This window comes from Leucopleurus acutus (genome assembly GCF_964270905.1).
Source record: "Leucopleurus acutus genome assembly, chromosome: X".
NCBI classification, from domain to species: Eukaryota; Metazoa; Chordata; class Mammalia; order Artiodactyla; family Delphinidae; genus Leucopleurus; species Leucopleurus acutus.
Window position 1 is genome coordinate 74,576,425 of NC_139148.1, and position 25,329 is coordinate 74,601,753.

At 35.5% G+C, this 25,329-nt stretch overlaps 1 protein-coding gene and 1 pseudogene across 2 annotated transcripts in view; both read left to right on the forward strand.

Moving 5' to 3' along the window:
* Positions 1 to 25,329, forward strand: part of DACH2 (dachshund family transcription factor 2) — a gene marked incomplete at both ends in the record, with an annotated part of 629,522 nt that overhangs the window by 325,306 nt on the left and 278,887 nt on the right. The gene's annotated exons all lie outside the window — the stretch shown is intronic.
* Positions 15,839 to 18,271, forward strand: LOC309977881 (ubiquitin carboxyl-terminal hydrolase 10-like; annotated as a pseudogene). The gene has a single exon. The product of its transcript is annotated as a ubiquitin carboxyl-terminal hydrolase 10-like (transcript).

The following is a 25,329-nucleotide window of genomic DNA, read 5'->3' on the forward strand; positions in this document are numbered from 1 at the left end:
CTTTTGCTATTTGGTGTCTTTTTTTTCACACAAATTTTAGAATTATTATTTCTGGTTCTGTGATAAATGCCATTGGTATTTTGATAGGGATTGTACTGAATCTGTAGATTGCCTTTGGTAGTATGGTCATTTTAACAATATTAATTCTTCCAATCCATGAACACCGTGTATCTTTCCATCTGTTTGTGTCATTTTTAATTTTGTTCATTTGTGTCTTATAGTTTTCTCATGTCAGGTTTTGCACATCTTCAGTTTGATTTATTCCTAGATATTTTATTCTTTTTGATGCAATTATAAATGGGATCATTTTCATAATTTCTCTTTCTCATAGTTCATTGTTAGTGTATAGAAATGCAACAAATTTCTGTATATTAATTTTTTATCTTACAACTTTATTGAATTCATTGATGATCTCTAATAGTATTTTGGTGGTGCCTTTTGGATTTTCTATGTATTATATCATGTCGTCTGCAAACAATGATGATTTTACTTCTTCCTTTCCAATTTGGATTCCTTTTATTTATTTTTCTTGTTTGATTGTTAAGGCTTCCAATACTATGTTGAATAAAAGTTGCGAGAGTGGACATCCTTGTCTTGTTCCTGATCTTGGAGGAAATGCTTTCAGCTTCTCATTGTTAAGATGATGTTTCCTGTGAGCTTATCATATATGGCCTTTATTATGACTATGTTGTTTCTATACCTACATTTTTATTATAAATGAATATTGAATTTTGTCAGAAGCTTTTTCTGCATCTTTTGATGTGACCATATCATTTTTATCCTTCCTTTTGTTAATGTAGTGTATCACATTGATTGATTTGTGGATATTGAACCATTCTTGCATTCCTCCAATAAATCCCACTTGTTCATGTTGTATAATCCTTTTCGTGTATTGTTGAATTTGATTTGCTAATATTTTTTGTGGAATTTTGCATCTATATTTGTCAGTGATATTGGCCTGTAATTTTCTCCTTTTGTGATAAGTTTGGTTTTGGTATCAGGATGTTTCTGGCCCTGTAGAATGAGTTTGGAAACATTCTTTCCTTTGCAACTTTTTGGAATAGTTTGAGAAGGATAGATGTTAACTCTTCTCAAAGTGTTTGGCAGAATTCACCTGTGAGGCCATCTGGTCCTGGACATTTTTTCATGGAGAGATATTTTATTATTCAATTTCATTCCTGTTAATTGTTCTGTTCATGTCCTATATTTCTTCTTGGTTCAGTGTTGGGAGATTGTACATTTCTAGGAATTTGTCCATATCTTCTAGGTTGTCCATTTTATTGGTATATAGTTGTTTATAGTAATCTCTTTTGATCCTTTGTATTTCTGTGGTGTTGGTTGTAACTTCATTTTCATTTCTGATTTTATTGATTTGAGCTCTCTTTTTTCTTAATGAGTCTGGCTAAAGGTTTATCAGTTCTGTTCATCTTTTCAAATAACCAACTCTTCGTTCCATTAATCTATTCTGGGTTTTTTTTGGTGTCTATTTCATTTATTTCTGCTCTGGTCTTTATGATTTCTTTCTTTCTACAAACTTTAGGCTTTGTTTTTTCTTCATTTTCTAGTCATTTAGGTGTAAAGTTAGGTTGTTTGGGTCTTTTCTTCTTTCTTGAGAAGGCCTGTATCATTATACACTTCCCTCTTAAAACTGCTTTTGCTGCATCTCACAGATTTTGGATTGTTGTGTTTTCATTTTCTTTTGTCACCTGGTCCAGGTGGTGCTGGGGTTACTGCCAGCTTACTGGTAGGCATAACTTGGCCTGGGGTCACTGGCTTCAGGGCACTGGGGGTCCTGAAGCTGGTGTTTGCTCATTGGTGGTTGGGGCTGAATTCCATGGGTCACTGGCTGAGGGGCCCAACGTGTCCCAGAGCTGGTGCTTGACTGCTGATTGTCAGGAATGAGGTCAGGGTGGGGGTTCCATGGCTGGTGCCTGTCTGCTGGTGGGTGTGCTGGGTCCTGCCAGGGCATGCTGTATGGCTGTGGTGTTCCTGGGGCTGGTGTCTGTCCATGGGCGGGTTTTCATTGGCTTATTTTTTATTTCAGCAGAAAAGCACTTAGTTTACAACCATTAATTATGATGTTAACTGTAGAATTTTTGTGATGTTCTATATCAAGTTGAGGAAGTTCCCATCTATTTCTACCTTATTGAGAGTTTCTATCAAGAATATGTGTTAGGACTTCCCTGGTGGCACAGTGGTTGAGAGTCCACCTGCCAATGCAGGGGACACGGGTTCGTGCCCCGGTCTGGGAAGATCCCACATGCCACGGAGCAGCTAGGTCCGTGAGCCATGGCCACTGAGCCTGCGCGTCTGGAGACTGTGCTCCACAATGGGAGAGGCCACGACAGTGAAAGGCCCGCGTACCACAAAAAAAAAAGAATATGCGTTAGATTTTGTCAAATGCTTTTTCTGAATATATTTATATAATCACATGACTTTTCTTCTTTATCCTTTTGATGTGACAGATTACATTCACCAATTCTCATATGTTGAGGCAAACTTGCATACCTGCAAGAAATCTCATTTGATCATGGTGTATAACTTTTTATAAATTGTTGGACTCAATTTACTAATATTTTGTTAAGGACATTTGTGTCTAAGTTTATGAGAGATATTCATCTGTAGTTTTTGTTTCTTTTAATAAAAGAAAATATTTGGTATCAGTGTAATGCTGGCCTCAAAGAATGAGTTAGTAAGTATTCCCTCTGCATCTATTTTCTGTAAGATATTGTAAAGAATTGGTGTAATTTCTTCTTTAAATGTTTGGTTTTATTCACTAGTGTAACAATTGGGCCTTGTGCTTTCTGATTTTGAAGTTTATTAAGTATTGATTAAAATTTTTAAAAAGATATTGGCCTATTATCTATCTATTTGTTTATTGAAGTATAGTTGATGTACAAAATTATGTTAGGTTCAGGTGTAAAACATAATGCTTTGACATTTAACTATGTTACAAAATGATGACCATGATAAGTCGAGTAACCATACAAAATTATTCCAGTATTACTGACTATATTCCTTATGTTGTATATAACATCCCTGTGACTTATTTTATAACTCCAGTATGTACCTCTTAATCGCCTTCCCCTATTTCATCCAACCCTCCACTTCCCTCCCCTCTGGCAACCACCAGTCTGTTTTCTGTATTTATGAGTCTGTTCCGTTTTGTTATATTTGTTCATTTGTTTTGTGTTTTTTAGATTCCACATATGAGTGAAATACAGATTTTGTCTTTTTCTTTCTGACTTATTTCACTTAGCATAATACCCACTAGATCCACCTGTGTTGTCACTAATAGCAAGATTTCATTCCATTTTATGGCTGAGTAATATTCCATTGAGTAATATACTATATCTTCTTTATCCATTAATCTATTGATTATGTTGCTAATCATAGGTTACCTTCCATATCTAGGCTTAGGTTGCTTCCATATCTTGGCTCTTGTAAATAATGCTGCAATTAACATAATGGTACATGTATTTTTTCAAATAAGTGTTTCTGTTTTCTTTGGGTAAATACCCAGAAGTGGTATTGCTGCCTTGTAGGAAGACCTATTTTTAATTTTTTGAAGAATGTCCATACTGTTTTCCATAGTGGCTGCACGAATTTACATTCCCACTGATGGTTCACGAAGATTCCCTTTTCTATACATCCTTGCCAACTTATTATTTGTTGTATTTTTGACAATAGCTATTCTGACAGGTGTGAAGTGATAGCTCATGGTTTTGATTTGTGTTTCTTTAATGATTAGTGATGTTGAGCATCTTTGCATGTGTCTGTTGGCCATTTGTATGTCTTCTTCAGAGAAATGTCTATTTGGGTCCTTTGCCCATTTTAAAATCCTGTTTTTTAATGTTTTTATTTTTGATATTTAGTTGTGTGTTTTCTATTTATTTTTGTTATTAACCCCATATCAAATATATCATTGGCAAATAGCTTCTCCCATTCAGTAGATTGCCTTTTCATTTAGTTGATGGTTATCTTTGCTGTGGAAAACCTTTTAAGCTTGATGTAGTCCCATTTGTTTATTTTCACTTTTTTTGCTTTCAGTAATTTGTGTCTTTCTAGGAAGTTTTCCATTTCACTTATGTTATCAAATTTGCAAACATAGTAATTTTCAATATTTCTTTATTAGTTTTTAATGTTTATAGGATCAGTAATAATGGCCCCTCTTTCATTTATGATATTAGTAATTTAATTATCTCATTTTTTTCTTAGTTAGGCAGGTTAGAAGTTTCATAAATTTAATAGACCTTTTTCAATAATCGGGTTTTGGTTTCATTGATTTTCTGTTTTCAATTTCACTGATTTTTGCTGTAATTTTATTATTACTTTTATTCTGCTTTCTTTGGATTTAATTTGATTTTCCTTTTTTTAGTTTCCTAAGATGAAAGCTTGAATAATTCATTTTATGTCTTTCTCTTTTGTAATTACTAATACAATTTCATAGATTTCCCTCTAAGTCCTGCAGTCATCACACTTCACAGATTTTGATAAATTGTATTTTCATTTTCATTCAGTTCAAAATACTTTAAATTTATCTTGAAATTCTTTTTGATCCACGTGTTATGTAAAAGTATGCTATTTAATGTCTATATGCGGCTGCTTTCCAAGTATCTTTCTATTATAATTTCTAGTGTATTTTCATTGGGATCTGAGAGCATACTTTGTATGATTTTTAGTCCTTTAAATTTGTAACAGCATGTTTTATGGACCAGAATGTGGTCAGTCTTGGAGAATGTTCAAAGTAATTTGAGAAGAATGTGTATTCTTCTGTTGTTGAATGAAGAATTTGTAAATGTAAACTAGATCTAGTTGATTGATGGTGCTATTCAGTTCAACTCTGTCCTTACTGATTTTCTGCCTGCTGGATCTGTCAATTACTGATAGATGGGTGTTGAAATCTCCAACTATAAGAGTGGATTAGTATTTTTCTACTTGAAGTTCTATTAGCTTTTGTGTCATGTATGTTGATGCTTTGTTTTTAGGCACATTCACCTTAAGAATTAAGACTTTCATGGAGAATTGACCCCTTTATCATCATGCAGTGCCTTCTTTATTCCTAAGAATTTTCCTTGCTCTGAAGTCTGTTTTGTCTGAAATTAAGAAAACTTTGGCTTTCTTTTGATTGGTATTAGCGTGATATGTCTTTTTCCATCCCTTTATATTAAAGCTATATGTGTCTTTAAATTTAAAGTTGGTTTCTTATAAATAACATATAATTAGGTGTTTTTAATACACTCTGATAGTCTCTGCCTTTTAATTGGTATATTTAGACCATTGATATTTAAAGTGATTATTGATATAGTGGGATTAATACCTATTGTATTTGTAGCTTTTTTCTTTTTTTGTAGCTTTTTTCTATTCACTGTCCTTGTTTTTTGTGTCTGCTTTTGATTCCTACTCTTTTTCTGCCTCTGATTTTAACTGAGCATTGTACATGAATCCATTTTATCTTCTCTTTTAGCATTCCAATTATATTCTTATTTTGCTATTTTTTGTGGTTGCCCTAGAGTTTGCAATATACATTTATGACTAATCCAAGTCCATTCTCAAATAATACTACATCCAAAATTTTACAGTTAGTGCAATTACCTTATAACAGAATATTCCCAATTCCTCTCTTCTCTCCCTTACAATATTACCATCATTCATTTTTGCCTATCCGTATGTTATAAGTTGCCAAGTGCATCATTGGTATTACTATTTTGAACATACTGCTAACTGCTAAATCAATTAAAAATGAAGAAAATAAAAGATTTCATTTTACTTTCATTTATTCCTTGTCTAATGCTCTTCCTTTCTTTATATAGTTCCAGATTTTAGATATATACCATTCTCCTTCTTTCTGAAGAACTTCTTTTAACATTTTCTGCATGGCTAGTCTACTAGTAAAAAATCCCCTCAATTTTTGTTTGTCTAACAAATCTTTATTTCTCCTTTACTTTTGAAGGATAATGCCATGGAGTAAAGAATTATTGGTTGGTGTTTTTCTTTTCTTTCAACACTTTAAAAATTACACTTCACTGTCTTCTTGCTTGCTGGTTTTTGGAGAAAAAGCCTATATAACTCTTGTCCTTGCTCCTCTATAAGTATGGCTTTATCCACCTACTTCTTTAATTTATGATTTTCTATTTGTTTTTGATTTTCTCTAGTTTGAATAAGATATGCCTAGTTATAGTTATACATACAGTTGACCCTTGAACAGCGTGGGGGTTATGGGTATGACTCCCCACACATAGTTGAAAATATGGATAAAACTTTATAGTCAGCTTTCTGTATCCCTGTTTCTGAATCAATGGATTCAACCAACAACAGATCATGTAGTACTGCAGTATTTATTGAAAAAAGTCCACATATAAGTGTACCTGTGCAGTTCAAACCCATGTTCTTCAAAGGTCAACTCTGTGTGTGTGTGTGTGTATACACACACACACACACACACACACACACACACACATATATATATATATATATAGTGCTTCTTGTTTTCTGAGCTCCCTGGATCTATAATTTGGTGTCTACAATAATAATTTCATTATTACTTTAAATATGTCTTCTCTCTCTGTCTTTCTTTCTTCTCTTTCTGATATTTCCATGAAACATATGTTACAACACTTGTAGTTTTCCCACAGTTCTTTGATATTTTGTTCCATCTTCTTCATTCCTTTTTCTCTTTGATTTTAAGTTTTCAAAGTCCATATTGACCTTTCTTCATGTTCACTTATTCTTTCTTGTTTGTTTCCAGTCTATAGATGATCATATCAAAGGCATACATCATTTTGTTACAGTTTTTAAAAACTTTCTAGCATTTCATTTTGCATGTTTCTTGAGTTCCCATCTCTTTGCCAACATCAGTTCACCTTTTGTTGCATGTTGTCTACTTTGTCTATTAGTATCCTTAGCATATGAATCATGGTTATTTTTAATTCTCAGTCTGATAATTGTTAAATCTCTGCCATATCTGAGTCTGGTTCTGATGTCTGCTCTGTCTGTTTAAACTGTTTTTTGTTTGTTTGTTTTTGGTTTTGTTTTGTCTTTTATTGTGTCTTGTGATTTTATTTTTTTCTTGCATTACGCAGGCCTCTCACTGCTGTGGCCTCTCCCATTGCAGAGCACAGGCTCCGGACATGCAGACTCAGCAGCTATGGCTCATGGGCCCAGCCGCTCTGCATCATGTGGGATCCTCCCATACCGGGGCATGAACCCATGTCCCCTGCATCAGCAGGCAGACTCTCAACTACTGCACCACCAGGGAAGCCCTCTTGTGATGTTTTGTTGCAAGCTGGACAAGATGTACTGGATAAAGGAATTTAGATAAATAGGCCTTTTAGTGTGAGGTTTTATTTTTATCTGGGTGGTTGCTAGCCTGTGTTTAATGTTTGCTATCTCTGTAGGTGTAAGAAGCTAAAATTGTCTCTATTTTCCTTGTTTTTGTCTCCTGTGGACCATGGGTTTCCCTAGAGCCTACTTCTTAAATATTGTCTAGACATGGAGATCTGTCAGAGGTATCTAGAGTTAGATTTTTCCCTTCTCCAGGTCAGTTAGTTTCCAGTAAAACTCCAGTCAGTTGGGCTCTGGTAATATAGTCTCCCTGAAGTCATTTTTCATTAGAAGAACAGAATGCTCTGGGTGTATTTAAAAATGGCTACATTCCCCCTCTTCTAGCCAAAAGTACTAGGGGATTTTTCTCTGATCTTCACTATGAGGACCTGGTAGATCTCCTGGAGGTAAAACACCTAAAATTATGGGGGACCCTCTAAGACTGGCCCTCCCTGGCATTTTTAACTCTCAAGCTTGTCTACTTTGAGCCTTTGGCAATTACAGTTTAAGTTTTCTGCCTTGGTATTGGCTCTAATAGTAAAATTCTTTTTCTAGGCCTCTGTTCTAGTAAGCTGTAAGTCTGTATATTCAACATCTTTCATTATGGTTTTAACTTACATTCCCCTGATGGATACTGATACTAAACATATTTTCATATGTTTATTGGCTATTTGTATATAATTCATTAGAGAAGGGTTGATTCAGATCCTTTTGCCTATTTTTTAATTGGACTATTTGCCTTTTAATTAATGAGTTGTGTTTTAATTTTCAGAGTATTCATTTTTCACTTCTTTTGTTAAATTTATTCCTAAATATTGTATTTCTTTTGATATTATTGTAAATTAATAGTCATTTCAATTTCATTGTGTTATTTTTAGGTGTTTATAGAAATACAATTATTTTATATAATGATTTTGTATTCTACAACCTTGTTGATCTACTTTATTAATTCAATAGCTTTTAAAATTGAATTCCTTAAGATTTTCTATATACAGTATCATGTGATACATGAGTAGAGATAGTTTTATGTCTTCCTTTCCAATCTCATAGCTTTTTATTTTATTTACTTCACTAATTCCTATAACTTGAACCTCCAGTACACTTTTCAACAGAGGTGGCAATAGCAGGCATCCTTTTCTTTTTCATGATCTTAGGGGCAAAGCATTAATTATGATGTTCTGTGAGATTTTGTATATGCCCTTTATCAGGTGAAGTTCCCTTTATTCCCAGTTGTGGAGTAGTTTTTTACTAAGAAAGAGTGTTGTATTTTGTCAAATTTTTTTGCTTCTATTGATATGATAATATGGTTTGGACCCTTTATTCTATTAATATGGTATATTACATTAATTGATTTTCTATGTTAAGCCATTCTTGAATTATTCAGATAAATCTCAATTGGCCATGGTGTATATTGCTTTTTATATGTAGCTGAATTTTGTTTGCTAGTATTTCGTTGAGGATTTTTGCATGTAGATTCATAGGATAAATTGTTTTATAGTTTTCTTGTGATATCTTTGATTTTGGCATTCAATTTACTCACATTTTCTATTTCTTCTTGAGTCAATTTTGATAGTTTGTTTCTGTTTCTAGGATTTTGTCCATTGCACCTAGGCTTATAATCTTTTTTATTTCTGTAAGGTCTTTAGTAATGTCTTCTTTTTTATTTCTGATTTAAGTCAATTGAATCTTCTCTCTCTTTTTGTCTGTCTATCTAACAGTTTGTCAATTTTGTTGATCTTTCAAAGAAACAACTTCTGGTTTCCTTGAGTTTATTTATTGATTTCTATTCTCTATTTCACTTATTTCCGCTATAAACTTTACCATTTTCTTTCTTTTACTTGCTTTGGGTTGAGTGTTCTCTCCTTTTATTTCTGGTTTCATAAGGTAGAAGGTTGTTGTTTTGAGACTTTTTGTGTGGAAAAATACACATAACATAAAGTTTAGAAGGAGGAACTGTCCATGTTCCCTTTTATTCTCTACCTCAAAGATTCAACTTTTCTATTTTTATTTGAATTTATAATTTATATATATATCTACTGCTAAGTACAAGTTAAGATTATAAAAACCAGCACACTTATCAATACCATAAACCCAGAAGTAGAAAATTAGTGTATGAAGGCGAGAAAAAGCCTACTAAAAACTTGGGTTAATACCATTGCAGTGTTTATGCTCAATCATGGGACCTAGCCATTCTTTTCTAATTTGGTGAATTTGTGGATATAGGGATGGGTCTACATTGGGTTAACAAAATTAATATTTTAGTTAAAGCTTTTGAGGGATCCAAGTAAATGAAAATAATTTTTTAAAGGCAAAAAAATTTTACCATTATAAAGTGTACAATTCAGGAACATTATGTACAGCCACAGCATTGTACAAACACTATGTTGCTCCAGAATTTTTTCATCATCCCAAAGTGATACCTTACTCATTAAGCAGTCACTTTTCATACTCCCTCTCCCAGCCCCTGGCAGCCACTATTCTGCTTTCTTTCTCTGTGGATTTGCCTGTACTGGATATTTTATGTGAAAAGAATCATACAATATGTGGCCGTTTGCATCTGGCTTCTTTCACTAGCATAATGTTTTCAAGGTTCATCTATGGTGTAGCATGTATCAATATTTATTATTTTCTATGTCTATTATTTTCTATTTTTTATTATCTTTATAGATATACCACATTTTGTTTATCCATTCATCAGTTGATGGACATTTGGGTTATTTCCATCTTTTCACTACTGTGAATAGTGCTGTTCTGAACATTAGTGTACAGGTTTTTGCTTTAAGACCTGTTTTCAATTATGGTATAGACCTAGGAGTGGAATTCCTTGCTCAGATGGTAATCCTATGTTTAACTTTTCCAAGAACCACCAAACTTTTTTCCACAGTGATTGCACCATCTTACAATCCTACCAGCAATGTATATGTGTTCTAATTTCTCCACATCCTCCCCAATACTTACTTTTTTTTTTCCATATGGTCATCCTCATGGGTGTGTAGTGGTACCTCTTTGTGGTTTTGAGTTGCATTTCACTAATGACTAATGACATTGAGTATCTTCATGTCCTATTTGGCTGTTAGTATATCTTTTTTGGAGAAATGTCTACTCAGCTCCTTTGCCCATTGTTTGTCTGCTTTTTGGTTGTAAGAATATTTACATATTCTGGATACTAGAATCATATCAGATATATGATTTGTAAATATTTTCTCCTTTTCAGTGGGTTGTCTTTCCACTCTTTTGATAGTGTTTGATACACAAAAATGTTTAACTTAGTAAATTCCAATTTATGTAGATTTTCCTTTTGTTCCTTGTGCTTTCAGTGTCATATCTATGAAACTGTTGGCAAATCCAAGATCATCAAGGTTTACCTTTATAATTTCTTCTAAAAGTTTTAGAGTTAGCTCCTGTTGTACTAGCATCATTTGTTGAACATACTATTCTTTCCCCACTGAATGGTCTCTTCACCCTTGTGATCATAGATGTGGGGGTTATTTCTGGATTCTCAATTCTATTTCATTGATCTAGGTATTTATTCTTAAGGAAGTACCACACTGTCTTGATTACTACAATGCTGTAGTAAGTTTTGAAATTGGTAAGTTTGAGTTCTTCAACTTTGTTATTGTTTTCAAGATTGTTTTTTTTCTATTTGGAGCCCTTTGCAATTCCATATGAATTTTAGGATTGTATTTTCCATTTCTGCAGAAAAAAAAAAAAGAGCTGTTGTCATATTGATAGGGGTTGCATTGAATCTATAGATTGCTTTGGGGTGTATTGCCATCTTAACAATATTAAGTCTTCTAATCCATGAACATGGAGTGTATTTCCATCTTCATATTTAATATAGTCATTTACATCTACAAATTTCCCTTTAAGTACTTTTTTAGCTACATTCAATAAGTTTTGGTATGTTGTGTCTTCATTTCATTCATCTCAAACGACTTTCTAATTTCCCTTGTGATCTTGTGTTTCAACCATTGGTAACTTAGGAACATGTTTTTTAGTTACCTCATATTTGTGAATTCCCCAAACATCTTCATTTTATTTATTTATTTATTTAAAAATTTCCTTCTTTCTTTCTTCCTTCCTTCCTTCCTTCCATCCTTCCTTCCTTCCTTCCTTCCTTCCTTTCTTTCTTTCTTTCTTTCTTTCTTTCTTTCTTTCTTTCTTTCTTTCTTTCTTTCTTTCTTTCTTTCTTTCTTTCTTTCTGGCTGTGTTGGGTTTTCATTGCTGGGCACGGGCTTTCTCTAGCTGCAGCAAGTGGGGGCTACTCTACGTTGCAGTGCAGGGGCTTCTTACTGTGGTGGCTTCTCTTGTTGTGGAGCATGGGCTCTAGGTGTGTAGGCTTCAGTAGTTGTAGCACACGGGCCCAGTAGTTGTGACACATGGGATTTGTTGCTCCATGGCATGTGGGATCTTCCCAGACCAGGGCTCGAACCCATGTCCCCTGCATTGGCAGGCAGGTTCTTAACCACTGCACCACCAGGGAAGTCCCCTTCATTTTATTTATTTCTAATTTAATTCTACTGTGTTCAGAAAATAAAACTTGCATGTTTTCAATTCTTTTAAATTTACTGATGTTTGTTTTACTGCCTAGCATATGGTCTATCCTGTAGAATGTTCTATGTACTTCAGGAGAATGTTTTCTGCTGGTTTTGGGTGTAGTATTCTATAGATGTCATTTAGGTCTACTTGCTTTGTAGTATTGTTCAAATCTTGTATTTCCTTGTTGACCTACTACCTAGTTGTTCTATCTGTTATTGTAAGTGGATTACTGAAGTCTCCAACTATGATCTGAATTATCTATTTTTACATTTATTATTTCAGGCTTTGCACTATGCATTTTGGAGCTCTGTTTGTAGGTGCACATATATCTATAATCATTACATCTTTGTGATTTATTGACCATTATTATTATAAAATGTCCCTCTCTATTACTAGTAACATTTTTAAAATGTCTATTTTATTCCTCCTCAGAGGGCACAGCCTTTAGCATAAATACAGTCACTATGGGATGACAAGGTTTTATCATGGTTCTCTTTGACTGTCACTTTCTCTGATATCTCTGTCAAGCTGTTTGCCTCTGTTGATATCTCATTCAGCCCTTAGCCCTGAGTCATAACCAGCTCATTTTTCTCTTATTTTTGACAACGCATTGGGGGTATAAATACTACATATAGTCTGACCCAATTATATTCTGGCTACTTTGCAGGGGTTGATTTTATAAGCTATTCTTTGAGGTTTGTTCTGACCCCAGGAGGGATCTTCTTACTTGTTTCTTTCCCTGGTTTTCTCTTGTCAGCTAACTGGCCTGTGGTTTAACTGGTTGTTCTCATGGAGTTATTAGCCTCCTCTTTATTGCTTACATCTAAAATATCCATTATATTCAACAGCACCATGAAGTTTGAACTTTCCAAAACTCTACCAAATAAAGTCAGTTCCCTTGGGAAGAGCTTCTTAGTTTTCTGTTATTATGGCCCACCTCTGTCTCTCCAGTTAACAATTGTGCACCATTTCTCTGGATTTGGGTACAGGGAGGAGCTTACTTCTCTCAGAATGACACCCCTGCTTCACATGGCAGTAACTTCTGCTCTTCTTCGCTTGCCTTTCCCAAGATAGAACCTTTGTCCTTTGAATGAGCTGGGACAAAAGTGATCTGGGCTGCACTGTTTCTGTTCTGCTGCACCTTGTTAGAGCTTCTGCCTTGTAAATTGTGGCTAGGTGGAGGAAGAGAGACCTAGAACACTCAGAATGTAATAGAGCTTTTGTAACATGGAACTGAGGAGGTTGAGAAATGTCTTTCCATCCTCAGAGATATCATAGCCCTTAACTGGGATCTGGGGGAAGAGACGACCCTGGGTTTTTGGTCACACCTGCTCATAGTGCAGCTCCTGTCCTGCTGAATTGAAGCAGAGGGGAGGGAGAGAGGGTTTCCTGACTCAAGTGTCACTGACTTTTGCTGTTCTTATTGGGATTTTATATATTTTTGGGGGGATAAATGTTTCTCCTTTTGCTGTATTTAATTGGGGCTATTTCTAACAGACTTAAAATTTTTGGTTTCAAATAATTCTTATCAATTATGTTTTTCCCCTGGGAGCAGTTCTGCAGAGCTCCTAACATCACTGTTCTAGAATTCATCTCTTATTGATTATTTCTTCCATGCAAGCTCAGTCTTTCCTTGTTCTTGTGTATCTAATAACTTTAGAATTTATTCTATATATTTTGAATATTATGTTAAATTTTAGGACTTATTTAAAGCCTATGCAGAATGTTGCCTGTGCAGAATGTTGATATTTTGTTTTATCAAGGAAACGACCTTTTTATGTTCAGGCCACAACTTCTCATCCACACTGTGTGTGTTGTGCTTTCAATGTAATTGTTGTTAAAAGTCTGTGCAGTGATTTTCAAATCTATCATTTGTGTGCATTACCTAGGGCATTCTGGTGCTTGGCAGTAGTTTCATTTAGTTTATTTCTCAAAGTCTTTGGTATGCAGAATAAGATCAGATCCCCATGCACACACAGTTCAGACTTGATACCAGGATTTCATAAACTATTTTATAGGCTCAGTGTCTTGAGTACCTCCCTCTTCTTGACTTCTCCTGTGATTTCAAGTTCTTTGGGTCTCCTCTTTTCAGACCTTTGGACAGATATTTGAGACTTGGTTACTTCACCTTATTGGGCACTTCCATTCCTGTGCCTGTGTTCATTTTCTTGTGGTGGGGAGTCAGAAATAAAAAAAAAATCAATGGGCTTGGTCCCAAGTTCTTGGTACCAGATCTCCTCTGATCAGAAGGGGAACTTCCTGTACTCTTGGTTCCACACTACAGTATGAGAGCTAGGACATGAGGGATTGGAGAAAGGAAAACAAAGAAACAAAAAACAAAAGAAAAAATCAAGGATTTCCAGTATCTCTGAATGGTAGGACTTCCCTTTCCTGCTCCTTAAGCCAGAGGCAGAGGGCTTCTCCTATTTCCCTCTCTGTCTGCACCAGTGCCCATTTATATGTTTCAGGCTATGTTGAGTTCAAGCTAGAAGATACTGGAGGGGAAATTGTGCAATCCTACTACCAGATCAGTAGTACTTTGAATTCTGATGTTCTTACTCTATCCTCCTGCTAATATACTATTCAGAATTCTCAAAAAGCTACATCATGCATTCTGTCTAGGTATCACTGTGTTGTGTGAGAGAGAAAGGGTGGTATGTGTTTACCTGTTTTACCTAGAAGCACCACCAACTTTGTTACAGCATGTATTTTGACCTTTCCCTGTATGGCCAGGTACACAATTTCTGTACCACTAATCACACAGGTAAATTATGGTATATGATTTTAGTAGTCCTTGCTGTACATGTAACAAAGGCCCTGAGTTTTGATGAACTTTGATTTGGATTACCCATCAATTTACTGATTTCCCCTTACAGTCCTAAGGGAAAGAGGAAATTCATACTACTATGGAGTACAATTAAACTCACAGCCTTTCCTTCACAATTTAAGACCTTGAAATTTATTTCATTTGCTTCTAGTAATATTTGCAAACTCTTAAGTTTGTAACTCAAATGTTTATTTTAGTGAATATTTTTATTTAACTTGACACCATTATTACTGCATTAGAGTAAAGCAAAAATGTGTTATTACTGTATATCTTCTATTACAGGTCTTTAATGTAATAAAGATCTGTAATGTGACTTTAATATTGTTTCAATTTTAATGTCATAGAAAAATACTCTGAAGATGAAATAGTTCTTATTTACTTTTCACTGTAATGAATAGTATGTCAAGGGACAGCAGACATCTTTCCTTCTATTCATATAGAGGACAATATGTAGTCATCTGTGAATAGATACAGTTGGAAATTATGATTGAGGCCAATAGAAACCCAGGCATACAGACTTCCTTTCTCAATTAAAATAAAAATCCTGACTAAAAAGATTAAGAGCAGACAGTAAACTGTCCAGTTTCCGTGATTTCTGGTTGAAGATCTTCATTACAGGTTTGTTATTTTTACTGCAATATACAATGCAGATTCCTTTCATTATTGAGGATCATAATATTAAGTTCTTTCAAATGGAAAAGAGCTTATTTCCATGGAAGAGTGTGCTGCTGCTGCTGCTGTTGTTTTTGTTGTTGTTGTTTTTCAGTCTCAAGGACAGAATTATACTTTTGTCTTTTGAACAAGTATTTAATATAGAGGATGCATTGAAAAAAGGGAAATGTTAACATCTAGAGACTCGGTGCTTATTTCAAAATGAATGGGTGGAATAAAATGTACCTTAGTTCTTTTATGTCTATAAAATTATAGAACTCTACTCCCTTGTGAACATCCTTGATTTCCACTTGTCTTCCTTTAATGATTTTCCATCCTCTTCCCCCTCTTTATTTATTCCATAAACACTTATTGCATGCAAATGTTTCTTTTGTTCTATAACAATTTAGTGAGAATATATACAAATAAAAATTTGATTTAGAAGGGAAGCAGCGTGAGGAGTCAGTCGAGCACCGAGGCTCATTGAAACAGGCCTCCATGGTCCTCCGCAACCCACAGTATATTTTTGGAGATTTTAGCTCTGATGAATTCCATTAGTTCTTTGTGACTCCTTGCTCTTCCGTTGAGCATTGTCTATGTAGTGGAGCAGTTCTGCCTGGTGCACAAGCTGCTGATGAACTACCTAATGGAGAAGACTATTAGAGAATTGAATTTGGTGTTAATGAAGTAACTGAACCCACTGACACTTTGCCAAGAACTCCCAACTACATACAGTATTTCAAGCACATTGAATCCTTAGGCCCCTGAATTTATCCTTATTTGCACAGCTTTCCAAAAGATCCCTGATGACATAGATACAGAAGTGAACTGTAGCTCCACCAACTACCAGTACCCAGGCTCTGCCCTTGCTCTGGATGGCAGCACTAACGTGGAGGTGGAAGTTTTAGAAAATGATGGCATCTTGGGTGGTCTTGGACAAAGGGAGCGTAAAAAGAAAACAAAAACAAAAAAAGTCCACCTGGGTAGAGTTACTTGAAAGATGGCAGCAAGTGTATACTTCCACAGAAGCCCTGGTCAATGGCCATGTCAATCCCAGAGTCCAGAATAGTGTAAGCGCAGAGGATGCAAAGTTGATGGGTGATGTGTCCCTGTCAGGGACACCCTGAACTTGTGGCAGCCCCCAGGATGCCACGGACTTCAGCAGTGATGCTGTGCCTAGTGGTTCTTTCCTAGAGCCTTCATCAGCAGGGCCAGGACTGCAGGGGCAGCATGAGGGCTGCCTGCCATGGGGCTGACATTGAATAATCTTGCTACCATACAGAGGCTGCCATGGACAACCTTTTGAGGACAGCTGTGGCTCAGCCTTAGGTTGGGACTGATACTACTGAGAACCTTGGAGGTGCCAATGCACAAATACTTGAATCCTTGGTTGAGGGCACAGCTGCCAACAGGGTGGAGTTGCACACTGTGCAAGCTCGGACATGGACCCTGAGAAAGCTAAGAGCACCTCCCCTCCTGCAGATGCCTGGGCCTCTGTGGTAGGCCCTGCTCCCACCAGTTGGCCTGCAAAATCGTGGGCCAGTCTTTTTCATGATTCTAAGCCCTCTTCCTCCTACCCCCTCCCCTCCCCTCTCCCTCCTTGTCTGCGGTTTCCATGGAAACTAAGTATTCCCCTCCCGCCACTTCTACCCTGGTCTCTGAAAAGCAGGCTGAAGTCAAGGAAGGGCTGGTTCCAGTTTCAGAGGATCCTGTAGCCATAAAGATTGCAGAGTTACTGGAGAACGTAACCTTGATTCATAAACCAGTGTCATTGCAACCCCACGGGCTGATCAATAAAGGAAACTGGGGCTACATTAATGCTACACTCCAGGCATTGGTTGCTTGCCCTCTGATGTATCACCTGATGAAGTTCATTCCTCTGCATTCAAAAGTGCAGAGGCCTTGTATATCCACACCCATGATAGATAGCTTTGTTTGGCTAATGAATAAGTTTACTAATATGCCAGTGCCTCCAAAACCCAGACAAGCTCTTGGGGATCATGAGGGATATCCGCCCTGGAGCTGCCTTTGAACCAACGTATACTTATAGACTCCTGACAGTTATCAAGTCGAGCCTTTTTGAAAAGGGTCACCAAAAAGATGCTGAGGAGTACTTAGGCTTCATTCTAAATGGATTTTATGAGGAAATGCTGAACCTAAAGAAACTTCTCTCAGCAAATAATGAAAAACTTACTATTTCCAATGGACCCAAAAGCCACTCAGTGAACAAAGACAAGCAGGAAGAACCAGGCAAATGAAATGAGGACTAATGGGAGCAAGTTGGCCCCTGAAATAAGACCTTGTTCATTCACCAGGCGGATTTTGTCCAGACCCCAATCACTGGCATTTTTGGTGAACACATCAGGTCTGTGATTTACCAGCAGAGTTCAGAAGTGTCTGCCACCCTGCAGCCATTCTTCACGTTGCAGCTGGATATCCAGTTGGACAAGATATGCACCATCCAGGATGCATTGGAAAGCTTGGTGACAAGAGAATCTGTCCAGGGTTATACCACCAAAAACAAACAAAAGGTTGAGATCAGTTGAAGAGTTACTCTGGAAAAACTCCCTCTTTTTCACGTGTTGTACCTGAAATGGTTTCTTTACGAGAAGACTGGTGGAAGTCAGAAGCTTATAAAAAATATTGGATATCCTGTAGACTTGGAAATTAATAAAGAGCTGCTTTCTCCAGGGGTTAAAAAATAAGAATTTTAAATGTCACAGAGCCTATAGGCTATTTGCAGTGGTCTACCACCACAGCAGCAGCAACACTGGTGGCCACTACAACATGGATGTCTTCCAGATTGGTCTGAACGGCTGGCTGCACATCAACGACCAGATGGTCAAGGTGATTAACCAATACCAAGTGTTGAAGCCCACTACTGAGTGCACAGCCTACTTCTTGTATTACTGCCATGTGGACCTGCTGTAGCTGTCACTGTCTGTGCCCAACACTGCTTATTGAGCACCAAGTCTCACCGACTTCCCTCCTATCTTCAGTGACTCTTTAGAGAGAAACTCTTTCTCCCTGTTGCAAAAATGGGCTAGAATGAAAGGAGACACCTTGGAGTTTGTGCACAACATAGTTTATGTTAACTTCTAATTTCCAAATCAAAATCATTTGATTGAAATAGATTGTCACTTGACTTAACAAAATACACGATCTGTATATCTTCTTTGGAGAAATGTCTATTTAGGTCTTCCACCCAGTTTTGGACTGGGTTGTTTTTTTAATATAGAGCTACATGAGCTGCTTGTATATATTGGAGATTAATCCTTTGTCAGTTGCTTCATTTGCAAATATTTTTTCCCATTCTGAGGGTTGTCTTTTCATCTTGTTTATGCTTTCCTTTGCTGTGCAAAAGCTTTGAAGTTTCATTAGGTCTCATTTGTTTATTTTTGTTTTTATTTCCATTTCTCTAGGAGGTGGGTCCAAAAGGATCTTGCTGTGATTTATGTCATAGAGTGTTCTGCCTATGTTTTCCTCTAAGAGTTTCACAGTGTCTGGTCTTACATTTAGGTCTTTAATCCATTTTGAGTTCACATATGAAAGGATGCTCAACATCACTAATCATTAGAGAAATGCAAATCAAAACCACAAAGAGGTATCAGCTCACAGTGGTCAAAATCACCATCATTAAACATCTACAAACAATAAATGCTGCAGAGGGTGTGGAGAAAAGGGAACCCTCTTGCACTCTTGGTGGGAATGTAAATTGATACAGCGACTATGGAGAACAGTATGGAGATTCCTTAAAATACTAAAAATAGAACTACCATATGACCCAGCAATCCAACTACTGGGCATATACCCTGAGAAAACCATAATTCAAAAAGAGACATGTACCACAGTGTTCATTGCAGCACTATTTACAATAGCCAGAACATGAAAGCAATCTAAGTGTCCACTGACAGATGAGTGAATAAAGAAGATGTGGCACATATATACAATGGGATATTACTCAGCCATAAAAAGAAATGAAATTGAGTTATTTGTAATGAGGTGGATGGACCTAGCGTCTGTCATACAGAGAGAAGTAAGTCAGAAAGAGAAAGACAAATACCATATGCTAACACATATATATGGAATCTAAGAAAAAAAAATGTCATGAAGAACCTAGGGGTACGACCGGGATAAAGACACAGACCTACTAGAGAATGGACTTGATATGGGGGGGGGAAGGTAAGCTGTGACAAAGTGAGAGAGTGACATGGACATATATACACTACCAAACGTAAAATAGATAGTGGGAAGCAGCTGCATAGCACAGGGAGATCAACTTGGTGCTTTGTGACCACCTGGAGGGGTGGGATAGGGAGGGTGGGAGGGAGGGAGTCACAAGAGGGAAGAGATATGGGAACATATGTATATGTATAACTGATTCACTTTGTTATAAAGCAGAAACTAACACACCATTGTAAAGCAATTGTACTCCAGTAAAGATGAAAAAAAAAAAGAAATTGTACAGGAAAAAAAAGCATATTTCTTTAATAATGCCGATTCTCCATCTAACTGTACAGTAGAATAGATCCTGCACCAGTAACAACACTTTTAAATTTGTTGAAATGAATTTTATCTTTCCTTAAAAAGTGAATTTTTTAATACATCACACTTTCCTCCCCCACCATTTAATTTTTTGATAAATGATAAAAATGAGCTATTATCTGAGAAGAAATAGTTTTTACTTCAAAAGATAAATAAACACAAAAATTAAGTTGCTGTTTCCTAATAGGAAAAAATTGACTAACAATTGTGTGATGAGAAGCTGCTTATGTGCACATTGCAAGTGAAATATTGGAGCTAAGATGTTAGCAATATAGATGAGTGATTGTAACTTTATTGCCATTAAGAGATTTCAAATTGCATTCACGCTTCTGTGTACACATAATGAAAAATGGGCAAAATAATGAAGATTGACATTGCCCTATGTCTGCTGTTTAATTCTGCTGCCTGCTCCTCTACGATGCTACATCTCTAATTCTACACAGCTAGTGATACCTAGAGTCTAAAGTTGTCGTCCATCAATAAAAAAATCACAAAGTTGGTTAAAAAAAAAGTTTACCCTCATTTTAAAAGTTTATTTTTTGCAGTTTAAAAATTGTCATTTTCCTAGTTTGGAATTGTAGTTTTCTTTATCTAGAAAAAGAAGAAAGTAATTTATGACTTGAATCATATTTATAAAATGGTAATCATAGATTGATAGATGAAAGTATACCTTAATGAGGGACTTCCCAGGTGGTGCAGTGGTTAAGAATCTGCCTGGCAATGCAGGGAGCAGGGGTTTGATCCCTGGTCCAGGAAGATCCCACATGCCATGGAGCACCTAAGCCCGTGTGCCACAACTACTGAGCCTGTGCTCTGAGAAGCCCACACACCGCAACAGAGTAGCCCCTGCTATCCACAACTAGAGAAAGCCTGCATGCAGCAATGAGGACCCAATGCAGCCAATATATAAAACAAATAATTTTTTAAAAAGTATACCTTAATGAGAAAATGAAAAGATAGCATTCTCAGCGTAGTTTTGAAAACCATATCAATGGATATAAATACACCACATACTTTTCATCCCTGAAATCTGAGGAAAGTATTAGATATTACAGAAAAGTTTCCTGGCTTTCTGTTGAGACAAATATTGGTTTAAGAAATATGAAAAAAACTAATAAATATATAATAAAATGTATTAAGTTGTATGAACTGTTTATGTATTTTGGATATTAAAACTTGTTGGACATATTATTTGTAAATATTTTCTCCTGTCCCATAGTTTTTTTCATTTTGTTGATGGTTCCCTTTGCTGTGTAAAAGCTTTTAATTTTAACTAGGTCTCCTTTGTTTATTTTTGCTTTTATTTCTTTTGCCTTAGGGGACAGATCCAAAAAAATATTTCTCCAATTTATTTCAAAGACTGTTCCTCCTATGTTTTCTTCTAGGAATTTTATAGTTTCAGGTCTTACATTTAGGTCTTTAATCAATTTTGAGTTTATTTTTGTGTTTGATGTGAGTAAATGTTCTAATATCATTGTTTTACATGTAGCTGTCCAGTTTTCTCAGCACCACTTGTTGAAGTGACTGTGTTTTCTCCATTTTATTTCCTTAGCTCCTTTGTCATATATGAATTGACCATAAGTGCATGGTTTATTTCTGGGCTTCCTATCCTGTTCCATTGATCTTTGTGTATATTTTTGTGCCAGTACCATGCTTTTTTGATTACTGTAGCTTTGTAGTATAGACCGAAGTCAGGGAGGGTGATACCTCCAGCTTTGTTCTCTTTCTCAAGATTATTTTGGTAAATTCATGGTCTTTTGTGGTTCCATATGAAATTTAGGATTATTTGTTCTAGTTCTGTGAAAAATATCATGGGTATTTTGGCAGGGACTTCGTTAAATCTGTAGGTTGCTTTGGGTAGTAGGGCCATTTTAAAAATATTAATTCTTCCAAAGTAATAGCATAGGATACCTTTCCATTTCTTTGTATCATCCTCGAATTCTTTCATCAGTATTTTATAGTTTTCAGAGTATAGGCCTTTCACCTATTTGGTTAAGTTTATTCATAGATATTTTATTCTTTTAGATGTGATTTTAAATGGGATTTTTTTTTACATTCTCTCTTCCTGATAGTTCATTATTAATGTATAGAAAAGCCACAGATTTCTGTATATTAATCTTGTATCCTGCAAGTCCACTGAATTTATTTATTAATTTTAGTGTTTTACGGTGGAGACTTCATTGTTTTCTACGTATAGTATACTGCCATCTTCAAATAATAACAGTTTTACTTCTTCACGTCCAATTTGGATGCCTTTTATTTCTTTTTCTTGTCTGATTGCTGTAGCTAGGACTTCCAATACTATGTTAAAAAGAAGTGGTGAGAATACTACTTCTCACCTTGTCTTGTTTCTGAATATGGAGGAAAGGATTTCAGCTTTTCACCATTGACAATGATGTTAGCTGTGAGTTTTCATAAATGGCCTTTATTGTGTTGAGATACGTTCCCTGTATAACCACTTTGATGAGAGTTTGTATCATGAATGGATGTTGAATTTTGTCAAATGCATTTTCTGCATCTGCTAATGTGATTTTTATCCTTCCTTTTGTTACTGTGTCACATTGATTGATTTGTGAACGTTGAAACATCCTTGAGTCCCATGAATAAATCCAACATGGATCATGTTTTGTGACCATTTTTATATGTTGTTGAATTCAGTTTGCAAATATTTTGTTGATAATTTTTGCCTCTATATTAATCAAAGATATTGGCTTGTAGTTCTCTTTTATTGTAGTGTTTTTGTTTGTTTTAGTATCAGGGTAATGGTAGCTTCATATAATGAATTTAGGAGTGTTTCATCCTCTTAAATTTTTTGGAATAATTTGAGAAAGATATTATCTCTCCTTTCTATATTTGGTAGAATTCCCCTGTGAAGCTGTCCGGTCATGACTTTTGTTTGTTAGGAGTAATTTTTATTAAAAATTCAATTTCACTACTAGTAATTTGACTGTTCAAATTGTCTGTTTTCTCATGATTCAGTCTTGGCATGTTGTATGTTTCTAGAATTTTTCCATTTTTTTCTAAGTTGTCCAATTTGCTGGCATATAACTGTTCATAGTATTCACTTGTGATTTTTTGTATCTCTGTGGTATTGTTAATTATTTTTCCTCTTTTATTTCTTATTTTGTTAATTTGGGTTCTCTCATTTCTTCCTGGTGAACCTGGGTAAAGGTTTAATCTATTTTGATTATCTTTTCAAAAAACTGCCTTTTGGTTTCATTGCTCTTTTCTATTATTTACTCTCTATTTTATTTAACTCCTCTATGATCTTGATTATTTCTTTCCTTCTGATGACTTTAATCTTTCTTTGTCATAATTTTTCTAATTCTTTCAGGTGGTAGGTTAGGTTCTTTATCTGAGATTTTTCCTCTTTCTTGATTAAAGCCTGTATTGCTATAAATTTCCCTCTTAGAAGAGCTTTTGCTGCATCCCAGAGATTTAGGAATGTTGTGTTTCCATTTTCATTTGTCTCCTGGTATTTTCTGATTTCTTCTTCGATTTCTTCATTGACCCATTGGTTTTTAACTAGCATGTTGTTCAGTATCCATGTGTTCGTTTGTTTTTTCATGTTTCTTTATGCAGGTGTTTTCCAGTTTCATCCTTTTGTGCTCAGAAAATATGCTTGGTATAATTTCTGTCCTATTAAATTCGTTGAGGCTTGTTTTATGGTCTAGCATGTGATCTATACTGGAGAATGGTCCATGTGTACTGGAAAAGAATATGTATTCTGCTGTGTTTGGATAGAATGTACTGTAGCTCTCTATTAAGTCCAACTAGTCTATAGTGTCATTTAAGGTCACTGTGGCCATATTGATCTTCTGTGTGGATGATCTGTCCACTGATGGAAGTGAGGTGTTAAAGTCCCCTAATATTATTGTACTATTGTCAGTTTATCCTTTAATGTCTCTTAGTATTTACTTTGTATATTTAGGTGCTCCTGTATTGGGTACATATGTGTTAACAATTGTGATATTCTCTTCTTGTACTAAAGTCCTTATCATGGTATAATGCCCTTCTTTGTCTTTCACTATATTTCTTTGGGTTAAAGTCTATTTTATCTGAAATGAATATTGCTAACTTCACTTCCTAGTCATTTCCATTTGCATGAAATATCATTTTCCATCGCATCACTTTCAGTCTGTGTGTGTCTTTACTTCTGAACTGCTTCTCTTGTAGGCAGCATAGAGATTGTCCTGGTGTTTTCTTTTATCCAATCAGCCACCCTATGTCTTTTGATTGATGCATTTAGGCCACTGAAATTTAAAGTAATTATTGATAGGTATGCCTTATTGCCATTTTATTACTTGCATTAGGGTTCATTTTGTAGTTCTTCCTTGTTTAATTCTTCTTTCTGTTTCTTTCCTTGTGGCTTGATGATTTTCCTTAATGGTATGCTTGAGTTCATTTATTTTTGTTTTTGTATATCCATTGTGTGTTCCTGATTTGTGGTTGCCATGGAGTCCATATATGTTGACACATAATTATGTCCACTTGTTTTAAATTGGTACTCTTTTAAGTTCAAACACATTATAAAAGATCTACATTTTTTACTCTCTCAACTCATATTTTGTGTTCTTTTTACATCTTTATTGGGGTATAATTGCTTTATAATGTTGTGTTACTTGCTGCTGTATAAGAGAGTGAATCAGCTATATGTATATCTATATCTATATCTATATCTATATCTATATATATATATATATATATATATATAGAGAGAGAGAGAGAGAGAGAGAGATATCCCCATATACCCTCCCTCTTGAGCCTCCCTCCCACACTCCCTATCCCACTCCTCTAGGTGGTCACAAAGCACAAAGATGATCTCCCTGAGCTATGCAGCTGCTTCCCACTAGCTATCTATTTTACATTTGGTAGTGTATATATGTCAATGCTACTCTCTCACTTCATCCCAGCATACACTTGGTCTTCCCTGTGTACTCAAGTGCATTCTCTACATCTGTGTCTTTATTTCTGTCCGGTGCCTAGATTTGTCAGAAACTTTTTTTTTTTTTGGATTCCATATATACATGTGTTAACATACGGAATTTATTTCTCTCTTTCTGACCAACTTCACTCTATATGACAGACTATAGGTACATCTACCTAACAACAAATAATTCAATTTTGTTTCTTTTTATGGCTGAATAATATTCCATTGTATATATGTGTCACATCTTCTTTATCCATTCACTTGTCTATGGACATTTAGGTTGTTTTCATGTCCTCGTTATTGTAAACAGTGCTGCAATGAACACTGTGGTACCTGTCTCTTTTTGAATTATTGTTATCTCAGGGTATATACCCAGTAGTGGAATTGCTAGGTCAAATGGTAGTTCTATTTTTAGTTTTTTAAGGAACCTCCATACTGTTCTCCATGGTGGCTGTATCAATTTACATTCCGACTAAGAGTGCAAGAGGGTTCCTTTTTCTCCACACCCTCTCCA